A 16706-nucleotide genomic window follows, 5' to 3' on the forward strand; every position below is an offset into this window, starting at 1 on the left:
AATCCAGGGAACCTTAATAGGCTTGTTCTATCTGATCTTGACTGCTGTGAAATAGTCTCAGACCTGAAACGTGGAAAATATCAAAAAGCCTCTTTGGCTCATTTCAGGATGAAGGTCACATCCATATTAATTGCCCTTATAGTAAAGCCTTCCTGAAGGCCTCCTGTCAGAACATCTGGAGCTCGTGTTGCTGCTGCTTCCAACATGGCACCATTTTTATCCATACTCTGACTTCAAAGACCCATCAAGGTTGATAGTAAGGACCTGGGAAAGGACACAGCAGAGTCTCCTGGCCCAGACTCAGGCCTCTCTCAGAATACTAATATGCCCTTTTCTCAGTTTCAGAACCTGGCAAAAGAGAGGTCATTTAAATGTGATGTTTTCCAACATGCCCTTTGAAAAGATACTGGGAAAAAATGTTATTTGATTTTCTAGGTTTCCCTCAGATTTTAGATTAAACATTAATAAAAAATGATCTGTTTTACATATCAGACAAACAAACACCTTAACTTCAGGGATCCTATTGTACATGTGGGTTCACTGCAATTATTGTGACCTTGATCTTTCATTGAGACACAAGGAAGAAAAGAAAGAATACATATGAAGGTGTCATTGGGTATTAGAGGCCCCCAGCCAGAACGAAACTCATATTTGGGGGAAGAGTAATGAATTCCGTTAAAAGAACTAAATCTCTCAGGGTGGAGTTATATTTCCCTAACCTGTGTTTGTGGGGGTCAACAGCTTAAGTTGTCTACAAAGATAAGGACTTAAAAGTCCTGTTGATAAGCCTTTCATTAAAGTTCCCCCCAGAGGCTTAGTTTCTCCTCTGTAAGGCTAAAACTGCTCTATTCTTAATTCTTCTTAATTACTTATTGAAAACTTGTTGCTAACACAGTGTATAGGGAAGAAGAACTACTCCTTGATGAAATATGTGGAGAGACAAGAGTATTCAAGTAAGGAGATTTCTTTGCTTCAAGATTTCTCATGGATTTTGTATGTTAATACAGAAGGCAGACCTCAAAGAAAGGTTGTGGTTGGGAGGGATAGTTCTTGATCTCATTCTCCTACCTTATCTGTTTTAAGTTTTTGGTTAGTTTCCTCCCAAAGAATGTCATAAAATATACTTTAGGAAATTCGGACTTAGATTCTGAGATTCTATTGTGGCCCTAATCTTACTTTACAACCTTGCCTAAACTTTTGATCTGTTTGTGGTCTACCTCAACCACTGACCCAAGTCTTCTGCTTAAGTTATGTTGGATGAGAAGACAGACAATAAGTGAACAGGATAGAAGAGTATGTTGGCTAGAAGTCAATGCTATGGAGAAAAATACAGAAGGGTAAGTGGTAAAAATAGCAAAAGATGAGTTATCATTTATTTTAAGGGGTCCAGAAATAACTACTTTAATTAGGTTATGATTTGGCAGGGACCTATCATAGGTGCAAAGCTGATTGATAATAACAGATGGCAGTAAATTAGGTGGGCTTCATGGTAATTTTGTGTGAAACAGTTTTTTGGGGTCCCCATTATCTTTATTTGAGAATCACTAACTATATGAGTACATCTTTATTTTCTTAGTTCCAAGTTCACTTATCTGGAAAGGGCTAAATTAAAGCTATCCATAAAAGAAATCTAAACTAAAGCTATCCATAAAAGAATTTTCAGTTCTCTTGTATGCTTTTATAAGTATACCACGCTCTAGAAAAGTTAGTCTAATTGCATGATTCCTATTACATGACAGCATTCTGTTTTGAATTTCAATCACCTTTCTAACTTGCTGAAGTGACATGCACATTATTAAAAGAACATTTCATCTTCCCCTAATTTTTTTCTAAGAAAACTGAAGTACACCTGCCTATATTATTAATTTATCTTATTGTAGGCATTTTCACATTAAAAAAATAATAGCATTAAAACAGCAATAATATTAGTAGTAATAATAATAAACAATAACAGCTTAGTTTATTTCGCACATCCCATTACATGTTAACTTCTACAACAAACTCCTGATTAGTATACATTTGAACAATTACTATGTGCTCGTGGTGTGCAAGATGCTAAGAATACAGTGATAGAAATAGAAAACTAACAGAGGGCCTTTTTTTTTTCATGGTGTTTTCCTCCTAGATAGACAATAACCAAATCATATAAGGTACCAATTAACCAAAAATACTGCAGATTTTTCTGTTCAATGGATAAAGAGACTAAAGCAAAATTGAATGTAGGTTTGCCTCACTTTATTTTTTAAAATATTTTAAACCTTTAAACTATTTAAAATATTTTTTTAAATTTTTGAACTTTTTTAATTTTATAATTTATTTTAACTGGGTAATTGATTTACAACACTGTATTTGATTTGGAGGAATAGGTGCACACTTTCTCAGATGTTTATTACCACCCCACTCTCACCTGCTTTATAGCCTGTGTTTTACATAGTTATGCTACTCCTGCATCTTAAAAAGGAATCTGGGAAACAAGTTGGGTCCACACTGGCCCATATTTTGTGGCTGATGGCATGATGCCAAGTGTAAGGGCCGGCGGACAGGAGGACACGGAGCAGGTTTTCTGATCCAGCAGACCAGGTAAAGGAGGAGAGTCCTGGAGCCCTCAGTGGCTTTTCAGGCTTTCATTGGGATTTACCAGGTACATGGCAGGCAGGGGTGCTGGGGGGTCAGGAGGCTGGCAGGCCTCCCTCTCTGGCATTCTCTGGTGGTCCCTGCTGCTCTCATGGTTCTGGTTCTGCTTCTCTGCTTCTGCTGGCGTCCCTGTGACGCTGCCCTTATAAGTCCAGTCTCAGCCCAGGTGAATCCCATCTCCACATGCCCACACCCTATTCCAGGTGCCCGCCATCAGGCATGCATTCAGGACCACAGATCCATCATCAATCTTAATGGCGGGAGGGCAGAAAAGCCTGATACTTTACTTACCTTACACCAAGTTTGGGAATAAAGATTTCTAATGCTATAAGCGAATGATTCTCCAGAGTTCATTTGGAAAATATCATTTGTACTGGTTTAAAACACAGATTTCTCAGTTCCATCCTCATATGAGTAAGTCTATGGTAATCTGCATTTTATTAGGTTATCTCAGGTGATTCTGATGCCAATGACTCTAAGTCAAACTTGGTGACACCAGTTTGATAGGAGTAATGTTTGTAAATGCTAAGCAGATAACCAATAATCAAGCTAATGGGTCTACCAGATAAGACAGGCCTGAGCAGAGCCATGGAAGTGCTCCTGAAGTACTGGAACTCCTGAAGTACTGGAACATTGAAAAAGTAAGGGTTCAACCTTGACCCTGGCCTTTTTTTTCCTTAACATATTGTTAGTTGATTTGTAACTATTGATCTATATCTGATGACCAGTGTAGGGGCAGGAAGGACACAGTGCAGGTTTTCTATGATCCAGCAGACCCGGTAAAGGAGCCTTCGGTGGGGTTTGCAGGCTTTTATTGGGATTTACCGGGTACATGGCAGGTAGGGGTGGTGGGGGGTCAGCAGGATGGCAGTCCTCCCAGGCCCTAGCAAAACCTCACTCTTTCTGGGCTCTCTGGCGTTCTCAGGTGGTTTCTGCTCTCTGCTCTTCTACCTGTTCTGCTTCTCTCTCGGCTTCTGGGGCTGCTGGCATCCCCGTGACGCCCCCCCTTAAAAGTCCACTCTCTCAGCCCACGTGTACCCACTTCAGGTGCCCACCATCAGGCATGCATTCAGGACCACAGGGTTCCCTCATCTATCCTAATGGCAGGAGGGCAGAAAAGCCTGATACTTTTTCCTTACCCTACAACCAGTTACTCATCACTCTATGGAAGTCTGAGTTCCCTGCTTACTGAGAATTCCTCATCAGAATCCTTGAACAAACCTCATCTCTAAACTGGAGAACAGGTTGGTAACCACATTTAATATCAGTGACCAAAGATTAATTTTAAATGAAATATAAAGCATTCTGCTATTTTTACTCAGCGGTACAGGTAGAGATTTTTAAGCTATATACAAAAATCACAGAAACTTTCAAGATTTTAAGAGCAAATATTTTAATGAAATTAATCCAAATATATTATTTCATATTTCATTGAACCCAAATTCATATTTTTTGTTTATACAAAGTTCTTTGTTGACTTCATTCAAAATGGAGAAAGTCAGAAGAAGAAAGTATTGAAACCAACTGGAGAGTCTTGTGTGTTATCTAAAGACTTCCACAATTGAAAAGGGAGTTATTCATGACTTCAAGATTTTATAGTGTCATGCCAGTGCAAATTCTTTGTATAAAATTTGAAATGACATTTAATTACTCTGTATTTAGGAGGCAAGTAGATTTTTATAATTCAATATTTTATTTTATTGTTCTTTTGATTTTGTGTAGTTTAAGGAAAAGGATAGGCATATTTTTTCCTGTCTGTTGAAAGCTCATGATTTCTACAAACGAATTCATTTCAAAGAGAGCCTTATTTGTTAAAGCTAATTCTTGAGAATTCCCTTTAAAGAATTCTCAAGGGAAGAGTGTTGAAGATAGAGCAAATGACAATCCAAATATTCACTGAGGTCAACTTTTTTAATCATCATTTTCCAGAGGGCCTGATCTAGCAATACATTAATCTAACTAAATAAATGAATCCTCCTAGTGAATTAATATGAATTTAACTGGGATTCCCTCTTTTAAGATAATGCTGTTGCTTATGTCTAATAATGATTCAAGTTTTTGAGAATTTTAAACATGGATTAATAGTTTATCATATGTATTCATATTGTAATGATCCTGATTGATCAAGATGTTAAATGTATTGACATTGTGATGAACTTGACTGATAGAGCGAGGGAGTAATTTAGATAGAGCACCTTACCTTAAAAAGTAAATTCTTGGGGCCTCCCTGGTGCGCAGGCGGTTGAACGCCACACCGTGAAGCTGTCTGCAGCCTCTACAGCGCGGGTTTGATCCTGGCTGGCTGGCTGGCTGGCTGGCTGGCGAGAATTCCACATGGTGAAGCAGACCTCTCCTGTCTCGCCCGCTGCTTCCCTCAGCAGTGTATTTCTTCAGTGTGCCTGTTCTTTTCCCCGTTCTGTCTCTGGTGAATCCTCTCACCCTCCAGCGCATCTGGCCTCTACCATGGATATTGTATAAAAATAAATAAATCTTTTTTTAAAAAAAGTAAATTCTTGTTTGTAAAGACAATGATAGACAGGAGAAAGACAATGATAGATAAAAACTTGGTTATACTGAGAGGATCTTCCTCTAAAACAGATGATCTTGATAATATGCCTCTGAAAAGTGATAAAAATATGGGCGTATGGATTCTATGCCCATGGTCCTAAAGACTTCGCCAAGGTTTAGTGAGAAACACCTGGGACTTTAACTCTGAGAACTGGCCATCCCCTCCTGTAAATGGATGACTGCCAGTAACTCTCCTGCCGGGTCCCTGACTTGCTCTGAATTGCCAGTATTCCAAACCTTGGCAAGAATTTTGTAACCGTCTCCCTTTTGCTGCCAATTGACTTATATGCTTATATTTTAAATGTGGAGTACCCCAGTAAATTCATACTGTAGTTATATGCACTTGCCTTGCATCATAAATGAAACCTTCCCACTCTGGTAGAAGTTAGAACTTTTTGATCTGAAACATATAAAAAGGCTCATGCTCCACCAACTAAGCTAGTTAGCCAGGCTATGAATCAAACTTCAGCAGATCAGTAGTATCTGAGGGGAACTCTCAAATCACACCATGTAGGTGACATCTCATTTCACTTATGTAAAGATTAGGAAATGATTCTCAATATGATAGCATCCAGCACTTGGTATTTCCTAAGGACTTAAGAAAACCTTAAGCAATATGTTTTCAGAGATTTGTAGGAAAGGAATAAATGTTAGTCATTCTGTTTCATCTAAGATCCCCTTGTTTGTTTGTTTGTTTTTAAATCAACTGTTTATATTACTGGTGATTTTATGTTTTCGTATCTTTCTCTTCTACTCTGTCTTTATTATGAAATTCTTAGGAATTTTTGTCACAGTAGTCAGCTCTACGTTCTTAATAGATATTTGCTGAATGACTGGATGAGTACTAGAAAATTTAGCTTGTGCTACCTTCCAAGGCAGGAAGGAAGCAAGGAAGTAAATGCTTAGGAAACACAGATTTCCAGAGATGAACAACCAGGACTCAGGGTAAAAGCATGCCTAACCATTTATCCCTGCTTTCACAGCATGTGGAGTGGCAAGGTGGAAACATCTACTGCCTATGCCTTCAGGAGGTCAGAGTTCAAGGTGCAGGTATTCTACTTAATAACAGTTTGACCTTTCAATATGCTTCAAATACTTAATTTCAATTTTTAATTTTTTAAATTAGGTCTTCCTATTAAGCTACTTTCACAGACTCATATGATCTTGAAAGGTACATATGATTCTTCCTGAATATTTTAACCCTTCCCAAGTAACCAGAGGCCTGGTAAGTCTGTGCTCTGGAAGGAGGATAATGATTTTATTTTAAAACTTTGTAACATATTTCCTGAGTATCTGTCTAGAAGCCTTGTGAATCACTCAGGCTTAACTTACAAAGTGGCAGATCTCTCCCTTCAGGGCAAACACATCAGCTGCTATGTTTACAAAACCAGTGAAGGCATATTCCTCTTTCTCTTTTAAAGTTTATTCATGCCTCCATGTGCTCAAGGAGGCATGACTAAGCTGCGTGGCATGAGGAAGTCTCAGGAAGCAGAGTCTTAATAGCTATAGAACCTGGTTCTAGCATGCAGATTGATTAAAGTGGCACAGCTCTTATAATTTATTTTGTGCATATAAAGGTAATTTTTACATATAAAAATGGAACTTCCCTCTATCAGGCAGCATCCAGGCACACTTTCCCATTATTTAGCTGTATAAACTACTGAACTGAGAATCAGGACCTATGGGTTTGTTTTATGTTTCTTAACTTGTTTTTTGACCTTGACTTTAGTTCATGACTGACTATAGGGAAGAGGCAGAGCAAAAATTCTATGTAAGTAATAATTTTCAAGTGTGACCATTTCCATCTCCATAAAAAACAAAACAAAACAAAACAAAACTCAAAGACTCTGCTCTCATTTACTTCTCTAGGAGTTTTTACTGTGATTTAGACATCAAAAACTAAAAGGATATTTTTAAAACATAAATTTGATCATCCTTAGAATTCTATGACCACCTTGATGCTGTATTGCAATGGGAATAATTCCTAACCCCAGAACATGACCTTCAAAGTCCTTCACAAATCTTGCCTTAATCTACATTAGAGCTGAGTAAACGTGACAGACCAGAGACTGTCCTTTTTTTTTTAAGATTTATTTATTTATACAAGCACTGGGTGCAGTCAGAGGCGTGGAAGGATGAGAGAATTCACCAGAGCCAGAGTGGGGAACAGAAGAGGCAGACTGATGAAGTACACTGCTGAGGGGAGCAGCGGGCGGCAGGAGAGGTCTGCGCGCCATGTGGGACCCTCACCAGGTGGCAGGGGATCAAACCGTTGCTGCAGAGGCTGCGGGCAGCTTTGCAACCCAGCGCTCAACTGCTGCACCACTGGGGAGGCCCCAGAGACTGTCCTTTTTTCTTCCTCTGTCACCCCTCCACTTCTCTCTCCTTTCTCCTCAGTTTATCATACTGTGGATTACTTTCCTTCTAGGAAACACAGAGCACTTTTCCTCAATATTCTCTTTGCTAATACTGTACATCTAACTTAGACTGTCTTTCTCATCTTTATATATTTTCCTACAGGACTACCCCCCCAAAAAAAAAAAATCTTCCCTATAACTTTCTCTAACTTTTTCCTCCTCAATCAGAAATGCATGCTTCTTTATATATGCTCCCATATATTGCATGTATAACCACATTGTTGTATATCCCTTATGTTAGAGTAAATTTTACCTGTGTTTTCTCTTGCTAGACTTTGAGATCTCCAAGATTGGGTACTATTTCTTGTTTATTTTTAATTTTCTTGTGCCTTACCTAACTTGTTTAGATCTATTGCCCACTCCATCAATATTTTATGGATGGTATTGAATATTTGGTAAACATTCTTATATGTAGTTTTTGTTTTCTAACAGACTTAAGACTATTGAGCAGATTTAAGGAGCTCAGGATTCCTGCAAAAATACAATTTAATTGGTGGTTTCAGAAGGAAGTAAGCAAGTATTAATGCTAATATCTACCTTAGAATGTTTATTATGTACTTGGCACTATATTAATGTTTTTTTTATTTAATTAAATCTAGTATATCTGAAAGTAGTTATTGTCATAATCTAGTATATCTGAAAGTAGGTATTGTCATAATTTGTAGTTAAGGAAAATTAAGCAAATCGAAGAATAATTACTTGATCAAGATATCATGGCTAATCTCTGATATAGTATAGATTTGAATTCAAGTTTATTTGGCTCCATTCTATCTTACTCCCCACATAAAATCCATTTGCAGGTCTTGCTGGTACTACCTCTAAATTCAGTCTCAAATCCATGTATTTCCCTTCTGTCCTCTCTTTTGGTCCTACCTACCATAATTTCTATCTACACTATGTTGGTAACCTCCTCACAGGTCTACCTGTGCTGATACTTGCTTTTATCAGTTACTTCATTCTCTCATTCTCAGAATCTTTTTTAAAAATACATATACAGGGGGACTCCCTGGTGGCGGAAGGGGTTAAGCACTGCACTATGAAGCAATCTGCAGCCTCTGGAGCACAAGTTCGATCCCCGGCAGGCCAGGGAGCAACCCACATGGTGCAGCAAACCTCTCCTGTCTTGCCTGCTGCTCCCTTAGGTTAGTAGTGTGTTTCAGTCAATCTGCCTGTTTTGTTCCCCACTCTGTCTCTGGTGAATCCTCTCACCCCTCGGATCTCTGGCTTGTACCCCAGCTCTTGTATACATAAATAAATAAATCTTAAAAAAATAACTTTATAAAAAAATAAAAATACATATACACATGTCACTCTCTGTTCACAGTCTTTCCAATGACTCCCCCGAGAGTTTAGGATGAACTCCAATGTCTGGCCTTTGAACCTGGTCCCAGTTTTCTTTTTTTTTTTTTTTTTTTTGGCTGGAGGTTATATTTTTATTTACTTTTAATAATAAATTTTATTTTTATATTCCCCATACAATTGCAACCCCCCCCATTTTGACCCCAATCCTTCCCCTCCCACCCCCCAAAAAGTGTCTCTGGTTCATAGTTTTTTGTTGATTTTGATTTTCACTTTCTTATAGTTATTCATTTTCCTGGTCCCTTATTTAAGTTTTCTAGATTCCTGCTATGAGTGAGACCATCCGGTAGTTTTCTTTTTCTTTCTGGCTTATTTCGCTGAGCATGATCCCTTCCAGCGCCATCCATGTTGCTGCGAATTGCATGTGTTTATCTTTTTTGAATGCTGAGTAATATTCCATGGTATATATGTACCACATCTTCTTGATCCAGTCATCTATTTTTGGGCATTTGGGCTGTTTCCAAAGCTTAGCTATTGTAAACAGTGCTGCTATAAACATAGGGGCGCAGGTGTTCTTTGGAATTGATGTTTCTGTGTCCTCTGGGTAAATACGTAGGAGTGGAATTGCTGGATCATATGGAAGCTCTATGTTTAGTAGGTCCAGAAATCTCCACACAGCTCTCCATAGTGGTTGGACCAGTTTGCACTCCCACCAGCAGGGCAGGAGAGTTCCTTTTTCTCCACACCCTCGCCAACATTTGTTGTTGCTAGTTATTTTTAATATGTGCCATTCTCACTGGTGTAAGATGGTATCTCATGGTAGTTTTGATTTGCATTTCCCTGATTACAAGTGATGTTGAACATTTTTTCATATGCCTGTTGGCCATTTGCATTTCCTCTTCAGAGAAGTTTCTTTTTAGCTCTTCTGCCCATTTTTTGACTGGATTATTTTCTTTGTTGTTGTTGAGTCTCATCAGCTCTTTGCAGATTTTTGTGATCAGTCCTTTATCATTAGTGTTGTGTGCAAAAATGTTCTCCCAGTTGGTGGGGTTTCTATTTGTTTTTGTTATTGTCTCTTTTGCTGTGCAGAAGCTCTTTAATTTGATGTAGTCCCAGCTGTTTATCTTCGCCTTCACTATCACTGCTTTGGGTGATGTGTCTGTAAAGATGTCTTTGATGTGCAAATCACGTAGCCTTTTGCCTATATTTCCTTCTATGTATTTTATGGTTTCAGGTCTTATGTCTAGTTCTTTAATCCATTTTGAGCTGATTTTTGTGTATGGTGTGAGGTAGTGGTCAAGCTTCATTCTTTTGCATGTAGCGACCCAGTTTTCCCAGCATCATTTATTGAACAAACTTTCTTTGCTCCAATGCATAGTCTTTGCTCCTTTGTCAAAGATTAGTTGATCATAAATCTGTGGGTTTATTTCTGGATTTTCTATTCGATTCCATTGGTCTGTATGTCTGTTCTTGTTCCCATACCATGCAGTTTTGATGATTATGGCTTTGTAGTATAGTTTGAAGTCTGGGAGTGTGATGCCTCCATTCCCTTCTTTTTTTTTTCAGGAGAGCTTTGGCTATTTGGGGTTTTTTGTGATTCCATATGAATTTCATCAGTAATTGTTCTATTTCTTTGAAGAATGACATGAAATTTTGATTGGAATAGTATTGAATCTGTAGATTGCTTTTGGTAGGATGGCCATTTTAATAATGTTTATTCTTCCAATCCATGAGCAGGGGATGTCTTTCCATTTCTTTGTGTCTTCTTCTATTTCTTTTAACAGTGTTTTATAGTTTTCTTTGTATAGGTCCTTTACCTCTTTTGTTAGTTTTATGCCCAAATATTTGATTTTTTTTCTTTTGATAATAAAAGGGATTTTTTTTTATTTCTTCTTCAGATTTATTGTTTGTGTATAGGAAGGCTACTGACTTTTGCGTGTTGATTTTGTATCCTGCCACTTTACTGAACTGATTAGTGAGTTGAATTAGTTTTTCTGTGGAGTTTTTGGGTTATTCTATATATATTATCATATCATCTGCAAATAGTGATAGTTTGACTTCTTCTTTTCCTATTTGGATTCCTTGTATGTCTTTCTCTTGTCTTATTGCTCTGGCTAGGACTTCCAGTATTATATTGAAAAGCAGTGGTGAGAGAGAACATCCTTGTCTTTTTCCAGATCTTAATGGAATTGCTTTCAGCTTTTCACCATTGAGAATGATACTGGTTGTTGGCTTGTCATAGATGGCCTTTATGATGTTGAGGTATGTTCCTTGTATCCCAAGAATTTCAAGGGCTTTTATCATGAATGGGTGTTGCACTTTGTCGAAAGCTTTCTCAGCATCTATTGATATTATCATATGGTTTTTATATTTCTTTTTGTTGATGTGTTGGATAACGTTGAATGATTTTCGGATGTTAAACCATCCTTGTGACACTGGAATGAATCCTACTTGGTTGTGGTGAATTATCTTATGGATACATTGTTGGATTCTGATAGCTAAAATTTTATTGAGGATTTTTGCATCAGTGTTCATTGGGGAGATTGGCCTGTAGTTTTCTTTTTTTGTGTTGTCCTTATTTGGTTTTGGTATTAGTGTAATGTTGGCTTCATAGACGTGTTTGGTATTGTCCCTTCCTTCTCAATTTTTTGGAAGAGTTTGTGAAGGATAGGCACTAATTCGTCTCTGAATGTTTGGTAGAATTCATTTGTAAATCCATCAGGTCCTGGGATTTTGTTTTTGGGGAGGTTTTTGATTGCCACTTCAATTTCACTGCTTGTAATTGGTCTGTTTAGGTGTTCTATTTCTTCTTTATCTAGCTTTGGGTGATTGTAGAGTTGTAGGAATTTGTCCATTTCCCCTAGATTGTTGAACTTGTTTCCATATAACTGTTCATAGTAGGTACTGATTATTCTTTTGATTTCTGCTGTGTCCGTTGTGATTTCTCCTCCTTCATTTATGATCCTGTTTATTTGTGCTTTCTCCCTTTTTTCCTTTGTGAGCCTGGCTAGGGGTTTGTCTATTTTGTTGATTTTTTCGAAGAACCAGCTCTTGGTTTCATTAATCTTTTGGATTGTTTTTTTAGTTTCGATTTCATTTATTTCTGCTTTGGTTTTTATTATTTCTTTTCTTCTACTGGTTTTGGGTTTTTTTTGTTGTTCTTTTTCTAGATCTTTGAGCTTCGAGATTAGGTTGTTTCTTTGAGTTCTTTCTTGTTTCTTGATGTGAGCTTCTATTGCTATATATTTTCCTCTTATTACTGCTTTTGCTGCGTCCCATACATTTAGGATATTGGTGTCCTCCTTGTCATTCAATTCAAAGAATTTTTTAATTTCCTCTTTGATCTCCTCATTAGTCCAGTGGTCTTCCAGTAGTGTGGTTTTTAGTCTCCATGAGGTAGGAAAGTTCCTTGCCTTCTTTTTATGGTTTATTTCTAGCTTGATGCCTTCATGGTCAGAAAAGATGGTTGGTATGATTTCAATCTTGGTGTATCTGTAGATGTTTGTCTTGTGCCCCAGTATGTGGTCGATCCTGGAGAATGATCCGTGTGCGCTTGAGAAAAATGTGTACTCTGTTTTTTTGGGGTTCAGTGTTCTATAGATGTCTGTTAACCCAAATGCTCTAGGTCCTTATTTAGAGCTTTAGTTTCTTTACTTATTTTTTGTCTTGTTGATCTATCCATTGTTGATAGTGGTGTGTTGAAGTCTCCCACTACATATGTGTTTTCTCTGATGTCTGTTTTCAGAGATGACAACAGTTGTCTGATATATTTTGGTGCTCCTTCGTTTGGTGAGTATATGTTAATGAGTGTTATTTCTTCTTGAAGTATTGTCCCCTTGATCATAATGTAGTGACAGCTCGGGTCTCTTTTTACCTTTTTGAGTTTGAAATCTGTTTTATCTGATATAAGTATAGCTGTTCCTGCTTTCTTTTTTGGTCCATTTGCTTTAGGATTGTTTTCCATCCTTTAACTTTGAGTCTATTTTTTATCTTTTGTAGGTAAATGTGTTTCCTGGAGACAGCAAAATGTTGGGTATTGTTTCTTAATCCACGCTGCAACTCTGTGTCTTTTTATTGAAGAGTTTAGTCCATTTACATTTAGAGTTAATATTGATATGTTAGCATCTGTATTTGCCATTGTGTTTGTCTTTCCTTTGATTTTATTTATTCTTTTCATAACTTTTTTTTTTTTTGGCTCTTTCGTTGTTATTCGTCCATCTGAGGTTCTGGCTTTAGGATTCCTTGTAGTATTTTTTGGAGTGGGGGTTTCGTTGTAATGAAATTCCGGAGTTTCTGTTTGTCTGGGAAAGTCCTTATTCTTTCTTCATATAGGAAGGAGAGCTTTGCAGGATAGAGTATTCTTGGTTGGCATCCGTTTTCTTGGAGTCTGTTGACTATGTTCCTCCACTCTCTCCTTGCCCGTAGTGTTTCTTCAGAGAAGTCTTATGTCAGTCTGATTGGTTTTCCTTTGAATGTTATCTGTTTCTTCTCTCTTGTCAGCTTCATTATTTTTTCCTTGTCCTGGATTCTTGGTAGCTTTACTATAATGTGTCTTGCTGTATTTTTCCTTTCATCGTGGAAGTTTGGTGTTCTTCTTGCTTCTTGTATATCAATTTTCAGCTCCTTCTTCATATTTGGGAAGTTCTCTTCAATTATCTCCTGGAATATTTTGTCTGTTCCTACATCTTCTCTCCTCTCCTTCTGGTATTCCTATAACTCTTATATTTACTTTCCTCATGAAGTCAGATAGTTCCCGAAGTCTTTCTTTGTTCTTTTTCCTTTGTACTTCTCTTTCCTTTTCTGTTTTGGTTCTTTTTATTTCTGTGTCTTCAAGAGTACTTATTTGTTCTTCCATTTCATCAATTCTGCTTTCATTGTTTTTCCCAGAGTTCTTTAGTTCCTCCATTAATTCTTTGATCTCTTGCGTTTCTTTTGCTTCCCTCTTTAGGGACTCAATTTCATTCTTCTGACCATTGTTTTTCCTCTTTAGGGACTCAATTTCCTTCTTCTGATCATTGTTTTCCTTTATGACTTCTGTCAGTTTTTTAATCATGGCAATTTTAAATTCTCTTTCTGGAAGGCTCAGAAGTTCTTCCAAGTTACTGTCGTTGCAATCTGGGGGCTGGTTTTCTTTTTGTGGTGTGCTTTTTTCCTGAGGAGTTGTTAGGTTGCTTGTGGTTCTTCTACTCCCTACTGTCTGTTTTCTAATTTGTCGTATGCATTGGGACACTGTGTTGCTGGGACTGGCCAGCATCTTGGGTGAGCTTCTCCTCTCCCCTCTGGCTCCTCCAGGGGCCATCTGTCTGTTTCAAGCAGACTTTACTGAATAAAGGTCCCTGTTCTAAAATGCTAATGTGGGGACACACTCCCCTGTGCTCTTGGTCTGCCCTGGTGGTGGGTTCCCGCTCCCCCTCTGGGTTTGGACTGCAGGCCAGAAGGGGCCTGGCGTGGGCGAGCTTCCCCGCTCACCTCTGTTTCCTGAGGGAGCCTTCTGCAGGCAGTCTTTACTGAAGAAATGTCCCTGTTCTAAAATGGCGATGTGGGGCGCACTCCCTGTGCGTCCGGTCTCAGGCACACTCTTCTGCGAGCCCGGTCTGCCCCGGCTGTGGGTGCCCACTCCCCCTGTGGGCTCAGACTACTGGCCGGAAGGGGCCTGGCGTGGGCTAACTTCCCAGCTGGCCACTGGCACCTCTAGGAGCCTTCTGCTCGTTTCAAGTCACTTGGTGGCGCCAGAGATCTCTCCTAGAGCCCTTGGGGAGGTGATTTTTCCACCCAGTGGGACAGGGAACAGAGCGTGAATGGTAGGGTAAACCTCAACAGCTTTGGGGTTCTGTGTCTGCCTTGTGCCCCACCATCGTGGAAAACCCACACCCCGAATTTCGTGCCCCGGGTCTCAGTTCCAAAGCCCTCAGGTCCAGGACATGGGCTGTAGCCCAGTTCAGTGTCCGCAAAAATGGAGTCTTTTGCACCCAGCTCCCATGCCTGGGTGCCTGGTTCCTGATTACTCAGTGAGGGTCCCCGTGCGTCTCCCTGCAAGCCTAGGTCGCAGGTGCGGGGACCTGGGCAGCCGCGATCCGCGTTTGCTTTTCATGCACTCCGCGCCGCTTTTCTGTGCAAGCTTACCGGCCAGCCCTGGGCTGTGTGCGGGTCTCCTCCAGAGTCTGTTTGTTCTCTAATGGTGCCCGGAGCCGTTTGCTCACCGACGCGCGATGAATCCTGCAGGGTTCTCCGCAGCTCCCGTTCACGGGGTGTGGTGGTTGAAATAGTTCCTTTCCACTCACAGTCCCACTTGCTTCGTAGTTTGTTCTTGTTGGTCGTTTTAGTTTGTTTTTTTTTCCTCCTCTCTGCTGGATCTGAGAGTGCCAACTCTGTGGGTGGGGGAGGGGAGCAGGGTTCTGCGCTTTCCTCCCTTCTAGTCCTCTTTTTTGGCAACTTTCTTCTTCAGGTAGTTTGCTGGAGTCGTCCGTTTATCTTCCGTGTCCCAGTTCTCACTGGGACCTGCCGCTTTTCTTCACTATTAACTTTTTTTAATGGGAGATCTTACTCGCAGCGTCTCCTCGCCGCCATGTTGCTCCGCCCTTTCCCAGTTTTCTTTATAGACCTCATATCACCTTTACTCTCTTTTATATAGAATGCTCCAGTTGTACAGGTTTCCTGCTTATTTTCCAAACCCTCCAATTTTGCCCTGTCTCAGGGCATTTGCATTTGCTGTACCCTCTGTAAAGAATTCTCCCGCCAGATAGCTTCATGACTGTATCTTACTAATCACTTAGGTATCAGAGGGGCATATTTTCAGGGCATTTTTTTCTTAAGATTTATTTTTGCTTATTTATACATACAAGAACTGGGGTGTAGACCAGAGGTGTGGGGATGAGAGGATTCACCAGAGACAGAGAACAGGCAGATCTACTGAAATACACTGCTCAGGGGTGCAGCAGGTGAGACAGGAGAGGTCTGCTGTGCCATGTTTGTCAGCTCCATGGCCAGGGATTTAACTCATTCTGCAGTGGCTGGTGATAGCTTGATAGTGCTGAGACTTTAACCCCTGTACCACCAGGGAGACCGAGATTTTTTTGTTTTTTAAGTCATTTTTCGTAAGCAGGCAACTCTACATTTTAATGTAAAGAAGATTTTTTTCCCTTAAAATAAATGTGACACAGGAAATTCAACTAACACAAAAGTGGTCCAATGGATAAGACCCTCCTGCTCTCCTAGACTTTCAACTATGAACATGAAAAGAATGTCAGTGATTTGTGAGTTTTAATGCAGAAATGTTTATGCATAGATATGCATACCTATCTCAAATGAACACTCAGGAATATAATGTTGGTAGTGGTCTATTCTTTGTTTCATTTTTTTACTTAATCATACATACTGCAATGCAATGAGATATAATTCATTTTTACCCTAGGGCGATACTATTTCATTGTATAGATGTATACCATCATTTATATAATTAGTATTTATTGATGGACTTCTAGATTGTTTCCAGATGTTATTATGCATAAACCTGCCATTGACATTCTTGTGCATAAATCTTTCTCTACATGTGCAAATACATGTGTAAGAAAAATTCTTAAAGACATGTTATTACAAAGTTTCCTTTTACTCTCTGATTTTGTTGTTCACTTAAAATTTTGAGAATTGCAAAATATACATTAATAGAATAAGATAGAAAACAAATTTTGAGGAGTTATAAAATATAAAGCAGTACAATAAGATATAAATAAAACATTGTCTATGCAAATCCATCATCTATCATCTATCTATCCCATATCTACCTAATTT

This window comes from Talpa occidentalis, unplaced genomic scaffold, assembly GCF_014898055.3.
Source record: "Talpa occidentalis isolate TD23 unplaced genomic scaffold, MPIMG_talOcc4v2.1 talOcc4.9, whole genome shotgun sequence".
NCBI classification, from domain to species: Eukaryota; Metazoa; Chordata; class Mammalia; order Eulipotyphla; family Talpidae; genus Talpa; species Talpa occidentalis.